This window comes from Danio rerio, chromosome 2 (genome assembly GCF_052040795.2).
Source record: "Danio rerio strain M-AB ecotype USA chromosome 2, GRCz13ab, whole genome shotgun sequence".
Taxonomy (NCBI): domain Eukaryota; kingdom Metazoa; phylum Chordata; class Actinopteri; order Cypriniformes; family Danionidae; genus Danio; species Danio rerio.
Genome location: NC_141022.1, coordinates 37,902,342 through 37,914,225, shown reverse-complemented (window position 1 = coordinate 37,914,225; position 11,884 = coordinate 37,902,342). Strand labels below are relative to the sequence as shown.

General features: G+C 35.3%; 1 protein-coding gene across 1 annotated transcript in view; it reads left to right on the top strand.

Moving 5' to 3' along the window:
• The first annotated feature begins 10,682 nt into the window (after positions 1 to 10,682).
• brinp2 (BMP/retinoic acid inducible neural specific 2) overlaps positions 10,683 to 11,884 on the top strand; it is a 179,018-nt gene continuing 177,816 nt past the window's right edge. The window contains 1 exon segment of the mRNA NM_001309831.3: positions 10,683 to 11,380. The gene's annotated coding sequence lies outside the window, so the exon portion shown is untranslated.

The following is an 11,884-nucleotide window of genomic DNA, read 5'->3' as shown; positions in this document are numbered from 1 at the left end:
GATGGAAACATCATTACCACGCTCATCCGCTTGCAGACAACAGCAACAACAATTTGTTCATAGGTTAACAAGAGATTTCAAATTGGATTTATTCCCCAAGAGTCAAAGCATTGGCCCTGACATATGCTGATTGCATTCATTCAGGTTTTCTGGAAATGCTACAGATCTTGTTATGACATTAGCACAACTAGATTAATCCATATTCACCTTTTTAACTGTGCTTCATGGGAAACATTAGACAAGTAAGCATTTTTATATTTAATACATAATCTATAAAACCACTCTCAATTGGCAACCAGGTTAGAAAGATATCACAGAGAATACACATCACCAATAAGACTATTTTATGACCCAAAGGAATTTCTACATGTATTCATAGATGATAAAGTTTTCACTTCATATAATTATCTTTGAAACGGGTAATTGAACCCTTTTAATCCAACATTCAGTATACAACTGCTTGGGAGAACAATCTAATTCTATTATCTCCTTATGGTGTTTTGTTTGGGTATTAATCCACACTGTTTTAAAACAATGTTTTAAAACTATTTGTATCTTTTCCGTCTTCTTATGGCTACTTTCAGCAGAAAAACGCACCATGTCATAAAGCGCAAATCATCTCAGACTGGTTTCTGACCATCATAATGAGTTCACTGCACCTTAGGGATATGGTGTAACGGGAGAATCGCATCATGGATGTGCAGCCAACAAATCTGCAGCAACTGCGTGATGCTTTCATGTCAATATGGACCAAAATCTCTGAAGTCTATTTCCAGTACTAGATTTAAGGCAGTTCTAAAGGCAAAAGCGGGTCCAACTCGGTACTAGTGTACCTAATAAAGCGGTCGGAGAGTGTATATTGCCATTTTAAGAGTCTCTAGAAAGTTTCATGAACATGAACAAACATCATACTCAGAACGTATTATTCATAACATATTATACATTACATGTTTTTCATAACATCACTTTGCATATTGACTCACTCACTTTCTTAAATTGAGTAACAATCTCAATATAAAAGATAAATGATTCAGTAATTGTTACACAAAAAATGGCTGGGTTGTATTAAACAGATGTTTGGTCACATATGAGCTACAACATTGCGTTATTTTATTTTATTTTTTTCACACTGAATAAAAAAAAAAATACATCATTCAACTGTTGGGTTTGAACCAGCATTTGGTTAATTTTTATTATTATTATAGTTAATTTTCTAGAACAGGGGTGTCCAAACATTTTCGTGTAAAGGGCCAAAAACAAATATCATTATGAGCCGTGGGCCGAAGGTAAATATACTAGTCAGGCAGAATCTGCCTTTGTCTTGATTTGCTCACCGTACCAAAGTCTCTGCATTATCCTCTATGCATCACGTGACAGTATGCACATTTAAACTTTATATTTAGCGACAAAACAAACAAAAGCTTACGTTATATGTATTTGAAATGAAATTTCCTAAACCATCCGCATCATTCTCCATCTCTTTTTAGATGGGATGGCGCGCAAATCAAAGGTTGGCATGGGCCAACTTTGGTCCGCGAGCCCTAGTTTGGACATCTCTGTTTTAGATTGTAGAAGTCTAAATGAGCTAGCTAGTCAGCTAGCTAGTCTTTAAATGTCCCTAAGCCCAGATATACTCTCAATGTAGTTTTGGGCCTTCGTTATAGGTGTTACCTGAGCATAGATGTCATTGAGGTGTTTCACTTTGGCAAGTTGTTTCAGAAAGCTCAACAAATCTAACAAATTATTATTTTTTGGCCTGATTTAGTTTTGAATTTAAGTTTTGATTTTTTTGGTTTGCACAAAAGTTGTGGCCTTTGCCTGTTTCCGATCATCAAAGCCGGTCTGCATCAAAGTTGTTCACTTTCATCAACTATCTTCATCTTTCATCAACTTCTGCAAAGATCAGCTCAGGGTAAAGAGCAAAAGAACTCTCTTTCAAACGGCAAGACATGCAAGTATCAAACGCAACCTTATAAAGTGACACATTCAGTATCACAAAGGTGTTTCCTTCAGGCTGTAGATCTGCTTATAATCATACAATAATGCCATGCTTCTACTTCTTAAGATTATAGCCTTAAACATATTCCTGTGTACAGTGTGTGTCTCTGTGTGCATTTAAGCGGTTTATGAGGACACATACTTGTATAATGTCATGGGTTTGACCTAGGTGAACACTAATGAGACATGCCTTATGCCATTGTAATTAAAGACGTTTAAATATCACACATAACAGGGCCTACTGACATTCACAATTTGCCTCTGAGGGTTTGGTTAAGTGGAAAGCTGTGCAAATTATACAACTTTTTCTGATAGTAGTTTGGTAATACATGCTTCAGTGAATCAAATTTATGAATGTATTTAAATTAAATCTAATCAATAAAATGTATATGTTTTCAGTGTTTTGAGGGATATTTAGTGACTATTTTAGAGGTAACTGTAGGTCAAACTATACAAATTATATGACTATTTTCCATTAATTTTAGGCTACATGCAGATATAAACACCCATTTTACAAGAAATGTGTTTTGTGAAAACTTAAGGTGCTCTAGAACTGCCCGTTTCAGACTGTTGAATGATATTTGTCCTAGAATTTAAGCTGTATTCTTGAGTTATAACCACACTTATAATGTGCTTAAAAATTGTACTTTCATACTTTGTTAATGGTTTCATTAAGTATTGCATTATTAACAAACCAGTAATTTAAGCATAATTGCTTGTTTTTTAAGAATTCAAAATGAATTAGTAAATGATAAATAAACTAATTAAATTAAAATTTACAATTCTTGTTATTCAGGCATATATTAAAAGTTAATTTGTTTGTTAATAAATGCTTTATTAACTCAACTTCATCCAGTTTTGTGACCTAATCTAAAGAAAAGACTAGTTATGCTTTATAAATCCCTTATAAATGACAAATTAAGGCTCAATTAAATTCTAAACTGGAAAAAAATAACATAAACAACATTATTAAGTTCTATTCATCTGAAGTTACACAAATGGAACTATATCAAGTAAAAAATAAATATCTGCAACCTTTTCTAGAATAAAATGTACAGTTTAAACATTGCATCCTATTATATTGTTAAATTATTCAATTGATGTTGTTTTGTCTAATTTTACGTTGTATTTTGACACTCCTGTTATTCAGCGATGTTTAAAGTTTACAGTAATTTTACTTTTTAGATGAGATTGCAAAGATTATTGTTCATTTGATACTGAGCCTTTAATTGTCATTTATAAGGGATTTATAAAGCATGAATAGTCCGCACTTTAGATTAGGTCACAAAATGGCATAAAGTTGAGTTCATAAAGCATTTATTAACATACATAGTAACCATTACAACATGCCTGATTAATAAAATATGAAAACATTAATTTCAATAGTTTATTAATCATTTACAAACTCATTCTGAATTATCTTAAAAACCTACAACTACTCTTGAATACAAATGGTTTGTAAATAATGCAATACTTAATTTATTAATAAAAAAAAATTATAAAAGTACAATCATTAAACACATTATAAATGTGGGTATAACTCAAGAATAAAGCATTTGTAGCTGTATTTATAAACTGCTTACTAACACTTATTAATGTTTGGTAATGCTTAACAAATAACAACTTCACTAGATACGAATGCTTAATAAATTATTCATAGTGTGTAGTTATTATAAAGTGTTACCAAAAGTTATGATTGATTTGCCTCTTGTTACAGTTATGAAATAGTTTGATTACAAGCAGTATATGTTCATGGGAAAATGACTTACCGCTTTGACATAGTCTATATGGAGATTATGCCAATTTTTGTCCTCTTAAGTATATGCTAGTGTGTCAAATCCAAGATTTGTTTACTGTAGTTAACATACTCTCAATTTCCTAAATATGCTGGTTACAGCTCTTAAATACTGCTGTGAACATATTAATAGGATAGTATTGTCTATGGCCAAAACACTGCAAAAAAATGATGTATCAAAAAATCATGACTACAAATGTTTTTGTCACTTTAACTTATTTGAATAAGTCAATCGGGTTTCAAAGTTATTCAATGTTAAACTTTGGTCACACTTTATTTTGATGGTCCATTTGTTGAATTTAAGTTCCATTGCATCTACATGCCAACCAATTCTCATTAGATTATAAACAGACTGTTAGATTAGGGTTAGGGTCAGGATAAGTTGACATGTACTTGCAAAGTTTCTTATAGTCATTTAAATGTCATTTAAAGATGATTTAATTCAACTGGAAAAAATTAAGACAGCAATAATTTTTTCGACATCTAAATTAAACTAAATACTAAAAATGTTCTACAATTGATGGCATATGGACCTACAATCTAAAGCTCAACCATACAAGCTGAGACACACAAAGAGAGAAAAGACATCAGGAGTTCTCAGGTCCAGACTGACTGTGGATGTCCGCCAGGTTTCTCTCCTGAGATTGTGCCCTCGGAGTGTTTTTTATATGTCAACGTCACAAGACAAATAGCGACGGGGAGAATCTGCCCCCTCACCCCCCAAAGATGAATCACCCATGTTGTCCAGTTTGCCAGTCTCTAAACACAGCCTGGGCCACGATCTCACTGGCAAACGCCGCCATGGATTGACCTTCTACTCAAGGTAATGATTACCCCCTTGAGCATGCGGCAGCTGGCAAGGTAATGCATTGTTGGCACGTAAAAGTGATGCTGCAAGAAGCAGAAGGAGATCAGGAGAGTCGTGTACCCTAGAGTTTGACCATCTGTGGCCTATTGGTCGTCATTACGGTTTCTAATTTGGGACGACTGGGGAATAAACCAAACCAGGGCTGAAAATGTCATTACCTGACTCCTGGTCAGGTGTCCTCCCATATTTACATATTTATACACCCTAATTGTCTTTGCCTCACTGCCATGACATTGAAGCTGTGAAAGCAGGACCATTGTGTTCCAGGTTTCACATTTGAAGTAAAGTCATGGAGCGACGTTAATGTGACAATATAACCCCGTGCTCTGAGACGGACCATTACTCTTCAAATAGTCGGGAGTTAACGTGGAGAATATTATTGCTACTGTTGTTTTGAAGGCCTGGTCACGTTAACGATCTCTTAATTAGCTTTGCTCTGACTCAAATGCTTTGAGTGAAATTGCCATTCGTAGGTTGCTTTTATATCTTCTACTGACTGGCAGTCTTAGAAGTAAAGTTTGTGTTAAAAAATAATTGTCAGTTTTTGGTTTTTAAGCATTTTAACACACTAATTGTAACAAAGTTATGCTTTATTTATTGTTTTAGCATCATACAAAGTACTGATTGCAAAAAAACTGCACTTTGTACTGTATCCTAACAAATGCAAATTGGTAATTATTTTAATGAGTTCAAAAAATACAGCTACAGGAAAAAATAAGAGACCTCTTGAATCTTTTTGTTGTTCTAAAAGAATTGCTGTTTTAAGACTCTTTCTTTCAAATCAAAGAATACTGATACAAATAAGAATGTAAATTTTAATCCTGATAATGAATAGAAATATTTCATAAACATCAAATCAGCTTTAATAAGCTTTATTATTAGCTTTCTGGACTAAAATGACTTCTAAAGAAATTTGTTGGAGTAAAAAAGTATCACTTCTTAATAAACATGAATCTCATTCTGCTTCCCGCAGCATTACTATTTTAAATGCTATTTAATTACTATTTTAAATGCTATAAAATACATTTAAATAATAAATAAATAATATTTCAGAATGTTACTGGTTATGTTGCATTTTTGATCAAATCAAAACATCCTGCCTAAGCATACCATACTTTCTTCTTTTCCATTTTCAAAATATCTAAATGCACAACTTAATACCTATGACATGTTTCTTTATGGAAAAAATCTTAGAACTGTTCATGCAGAACAGAGATGCTCAAAATAGGGCCCACGGGACAAAGTTGGTCCACAGTAACCTTTGATTTGGCCCTCCATCCCATCAGAGAAAAGAGGGAGAATGATGGGGAATTTAGGGGGCAATGCCTTTAACAAAGTCTGTCATTTCTAATTTAACCTAATTTTTGTGTTAACTGTTAAACTACAAAAAAAGCTAACTGAAATAAAATGCTTCAATTAAATGTTGTTAATGAATCAGATTTAAAAAAATGTAATAAATGTATAAATACAGTAACTTGATGGATATCAATTCTTCACATTGATCCAGTGGGCCAATTTGATTGCCTGCCAGTGATCTCCTCACACCAGCAGTTCTCCACGATAGACGTCTAGTGTTCTCCAGACTCCGGTGCCTAGACACTTCTAGCACCTTTTTATAAAATCAGAAACCATTTGTAATTGTCGAAATAACCTTGACTGGTAATTATCTAATGTAGAGTGTGCCTATACTAACTGAGCAAAACAAAAATTAAAAAGGTTACATTGACCTTATTTCTCACAACTGAGACTATTCTATCACAATTTGCCAGATGGTCACAATTGGCAAATGATACAAAGTGAACTAAGCAAGTAAATTTAAATCAATTAAAATCAATTCATCCTAATTTCTGTAGCGCTTTTACAATGTAGATTGTGTCAAAGCAGCTTAACATAGAAGTTCCAGTAAATTGAAACTGTGTCAGTCCAGTTTTCAGAGGTTAAGTTCAGTTTAGTTCAGTTCAGTGTATAGTTTAATTTTCACTGCTAAAAACACTGAAGAGTAAATCCATCGATGTGCAGCTCCACAAGTCCCAAACCAAAGCAAGCCAGTGGCAGCTGTCAGGCTCGGACTGAAGACAGAGAGGTTGCAGTTCAAAATAAAGAGTTTATTTAGTATAAGGATGAACAAAGGCAGCTGCCGTTCCTTAACCACCCGTGGGAGAATGCTGACTGGTTGAAGGATAACAGAAAATCCGCCTCGGCTCCCTCAGAGCAGAGCGAGGGCTGTAGCTGGCGAGCACAGGTGAGGAACTGGGAATCAACAGCGAGGAGACTGCGTAGATCACAGGTAAGCAAAATATAATTAAGAAATAAATAAGGAAATTGGGCAAGACTAGACTGAAATAAAAGTATGGTTCTCTTTAGAGCGGGAGTTTGTCCATAGGCTTTAATGAACACAATAATCAGACAAAGTGTAACAAGATGGGGCAGGTATAAATAGAGAGGTAAATAGGATCAAATAGAAACAGAAGTCTGTTCTTTGTATGTGGACTACTCAGTTAGCTGGATTTGGGAAAGTAGTAAATATTTTTAACTATATATATATATATATATATATATATATATATATATATATATATATATATATATATATATATATATATATATATATTAATAAAACCCCCAAAATGAAAGTACAAAGACTGCCAAAAGACTGCAAAGAGAAAACTCATTGATATGAACTTTTTAAATCGCTTCAGTACAATTTGTGTATTATAATAGAAATGCACAATATGTGACTTTTTTTTAAAAGCAATAATACATTTATGCGGTCATAAACATGTTTTGACAGTTAATATGCTAGTGATTTGATGCTTCAAAAAAGTTGCAGACACCTTTACCAATATCAAAATACTTTTGTAAACATCCAGTTATTCTTTACACCGATTTTTAAAAAATTGCTATAATACTACTACGGCTACTAAAATAAGGAATATCCGCTCTAACTGTAAAACTAAATAAATGGCTCTATACACATAAAAGAGCCAAGTCTGCAGCCCACAACAAGGTGTAAAGTTATTGCGTATCATATATAACAAACCGTTAAATCTGACGCATCTGTGCCGTCAGCCAATCGGAGAGTTGTTTGTTTAGCAACAGTTCTGCTAGGTTAAACCTGATCGGGAGCAGGTTCAATTTATATAAACAGGATTAGATCAGCTCAGTTCAAGCAAAGATAATACAGAAAGTATGTTCCGAATTCTGATATTTTCTTACAGTAGTAGTTATATACACTTGGGAAAAGAGTAAATATATATAAAGTTATTGTTACTAATAAAATAAATTAAGTTATATATATTAATAAAACTTATGCAATCTGCACTCTCGAAATGAAAGTACAAAGACTGCCACCTGGTGCTGCACAGAGAAAACTTATTGATATGAACTTTTTAGATCGCTTAGTACAAATTGTTTATAAAAAACATGCACAATATGTGACTTTTTTTAAAAGCAATAATACATTAATGCAGTCATAAACATGTTTTGACAGTTAATATGTCAGTGATTTGATGCTTCACAAAAGTTGCAGACGCCTTTACCAATATGAAAATGCTTTTGTAAACAACCAGTTATTCTTTACACCGATTAAAAAAACGGCTACTATAATAAAGAAAATCTTTTCTAAATGTAGAACTAAATACATTGATATGCATTGAAATACATGATGAGTACTCTTGACACATGAAAGTGTAAAGCCTGCAGCTCACAACAAATGTGGAAAGTTATTGCGTGTCATATTTAACAAGCCGTTTACTGCTAATTTGAAGTAATTTTGCTCACATGGATAATTGAATATTAATCAGATGATGTCATTACGCTGCTGTGCCGTCAGCCAATCGTTGCATTGCTGATCGTGATTTCGAGGATCGATAGATCTGTCCTTCAATACACACGCAGCGATCTCAGATCAGTTTATCCAGACATTCTAATCTGATTTGCGAACTTATTTGAAGAACCAAATTAGCGAGAGATCAGTTATCAAGATTAACAGATCCAGGATCTGCCAAATCATCTTAGATCATTTAAGCGAGGTACGAAGAACGGACCCCTGATCATGATTTTGAGGATCGATAGATCTGTCCTTCACAACACATGCAGCAATCTCAGATCAGTTTATCCAGACATTTTAATCTGATTCACGAACTTGTTTGAAGAATCAAATAAGCCAGAGATCAGTTATCAAGATTAACAGATCCAGAATCTGCCAAATCATCTTAGATAATTTAATCAAGGTACGAAGAACAGACTCCAGGTGAGAAAATGCATGTGCTCCAGCGCTGATTGAAAGGAAAAACAGATTAGATCAAACCTGACTCATGACAGCAACAGTGGCGAGGAACAAACTTCACCAATTAACAAAGGTGAAGGTAAAAAATCTCAAGAAAAAATTTAACTGTTTATATTTACAGAATTATTTCTCAAAATATAATTTTACACATAATAACATAGCTTCATATTTTACAGTCACTATTCCAGGCCAGAAATAGGCTACATAGAACAGTTTAAGTTGCTTTCAAACCAAGAACGATAACTATCATGGCAAACCTATAATAGTGTCAATTGCAGTAATTGCACAATAAGTGTACATTGGAGTTACTGTATGCTTTCTACAACCCAGGCTCATTCAGAAAGTGTACCACTTCATACATTTCTGGAGAGCGCCAATCAACCAGAGGCCGCTGTACGCTGTGTATATTTTCAGATCCCAAATTTCTCTTGCAAATACCATTCACACCCCAGGCCGCTGTCGACTGACTAACTGACTGATCAACTGACCCACCCTCCTCCTTCCCTACACCCAACCAACAGTATTTTTAAAAGCACCAACTGGCTTGCCCACTTACTTCCCTAAACCCAACACAGTTTGGAAATGCAATCCAGAAAAAGAAAAGACTTTTAGACTTTTTAATGATTTTTACCACATTTATAGATTTTACCACAATCTCGTCCTGTTATTTACTTGTTTAATACATTTTCTCGGCTTCTGTTTTTTTCTTAACCACGTTCTGGAATCGTTATTCGCCAGACTCGAACCCTGTTGTCATGGTGATCTCCTCTCTGCATCAAAAGTTTGCAGATATATGCGGTGAGCCACTGGACAAACTGGCAACATTGGGAAAGCCATCCATACAGAGGTAAACAATCAGCTAGTAAGTTTGAATAGGAATGGCATCATACCGCTCCGTAACATTCATTTTAAAGACGAAATGAAGCCATACGTACTTGTGGCAACATAATTCACGATCTTTAGAAATGTAAAGGGGACGTTTTCAGAATGAGCCAATGTTGGCATTTTGTCATTTTAAATGTTCAAGCTTTTTGAAGCCATGTGGATTCTTATTGCCTGGTAATGTTTTATTTTATACCATTTCATTAATCTGAGTGACAACATGCCATTCATTAGCTCTCAATGAGATTCTGCGAGCCTCACATAACTAGAACTATGTCTTTGTTGTTATTACAATACAAGTTGTTTTCTCCATATTGCGAAAAAGCCTTTATGTAAACAAAAAAATGTCCATTTCCAACAAAAAAGTGGATATTTTATGAAGTACACAAACATGTTACTCCTTTGATATTTCAGAATGTTCTATATGAGCTGTAGCATTTTCTGCGATACTCCTAAGCAATCTAACACTTACAGTGTGTAACTCTGGCAAGAGCTGACTTTTGCTTTTATAGTATAAAGAACAAGATTCATCTCCCTTAAGAAACTGGAGACTTTGTCAGTATGAATTCAGCTTGCCAGGAGTCACAACAAATTTGTAGCAGACAAATTTGGCTAAAGCATTGGGAAAAAAAGCATTTTCGCTTTCATTAGCCACCCTGTCCCTCCAGGGCACACAGAGCCCAGTCTATCCTCCATCCTCCCTACTGTCTCTCTCTCTATTTCCCTCCCTCTCTCTATCTCCTTCCATGTAACATCGCTGCCTGCTGCCAGCTCAGCCAATCAGAGCAAAGTAGGTGTGGCTTCTGGTCTCAGTTGGACAGAGCTCGTTGAAAAGAAAGAGATGCTTTCCTGAAAGACTTGGAGTAGCTCTCCTTTGCGCGAGGCTCACCGTTTTGGGGCTTGGCAGTGAGTGATGACTACAGCACGGGCAGCTCAACTCTAGCTCTAGCATTCTGGCACACACACACTGAAAAACAGAGAGAGAGAGAAGGAGCGGATGTCACAGAAGAACCATGGCAGGTGCAGTTTTTCTACTTGGAGGAAGCTGGATAATGCAAATGAGTTGAAAGCAGAGAACAGCTTCATATGGATTTATCTGCCTGATTGTAATCTCATGTGATCATACTTGTTTTGGAAGATCACACATTGTTTCTGAGGATCCACATTTATTGTGCTGCTTGGAGCAAAACCTAATTATTGGGACTTTCGTTTCTATCAAAGAACTGATGGTAAAGTTTCTGCATCCGGTTTTCAATCTTTATAAAATATAGAACTACTGGCTCTCAAACATTTTAATTGTACCCTTAAAGAGTCCACTTTATAAGTGGACTCTTTTCGGAGCGTCAACACAATGCCTGGATTACCCTTTTGACTGCCTAGTGAACCCGTGTGAAATCATCGCAGAGGAGGTACGGTGGGGGCTGAGTGTATGGGAGCTGCATTCCTCCACTTGAGACCGAACTGATAATCCAACATCCTGACCGGCGATACAAACCGATCGGATACAAACGCTGTAGGGACAGGACTGGAACCACCCTTCACAGTCTGGGTGAGTACTCTGTCACAGTTCACTGGACACTCCATCTATATTGGGTTAAAGCACTTCACTGAGCACATCCTGTAGTGTGGGAATCATCTCCTGACTAAATGTTCTAGCGTCTATCTGTGCAGGCTGGTATTTCTCTCACATCTGGTTATGGATAGCTGTGTTGTCTGTCAATATTGTCGGATGAATCTACTGTAGGATGCAGGTAAATTAGTTTGAGGAGAAAGAATATGATTGGTTTGGATTGTAATTCTGAGAATATCAGTTTGATTATACTCAAGTTCCTTTGGTTTTGATGATATATTAATGCAGTTCATTAAAGACCCTACCTAGTAGTATATTGTAGGTGAGGGGTGAGTTCATGCTATAAATAGTGTTGCCTTAAGTGATGTAGCAGCCTTCTACAGGGCATTTGCCTCCATCTCATTAAACTAGATTTAATTTCATCCCACAATGCTTTCTCCAAACTAAATCTAGAACTCGCCCCAAGAGTTTCCAGCTCCACGC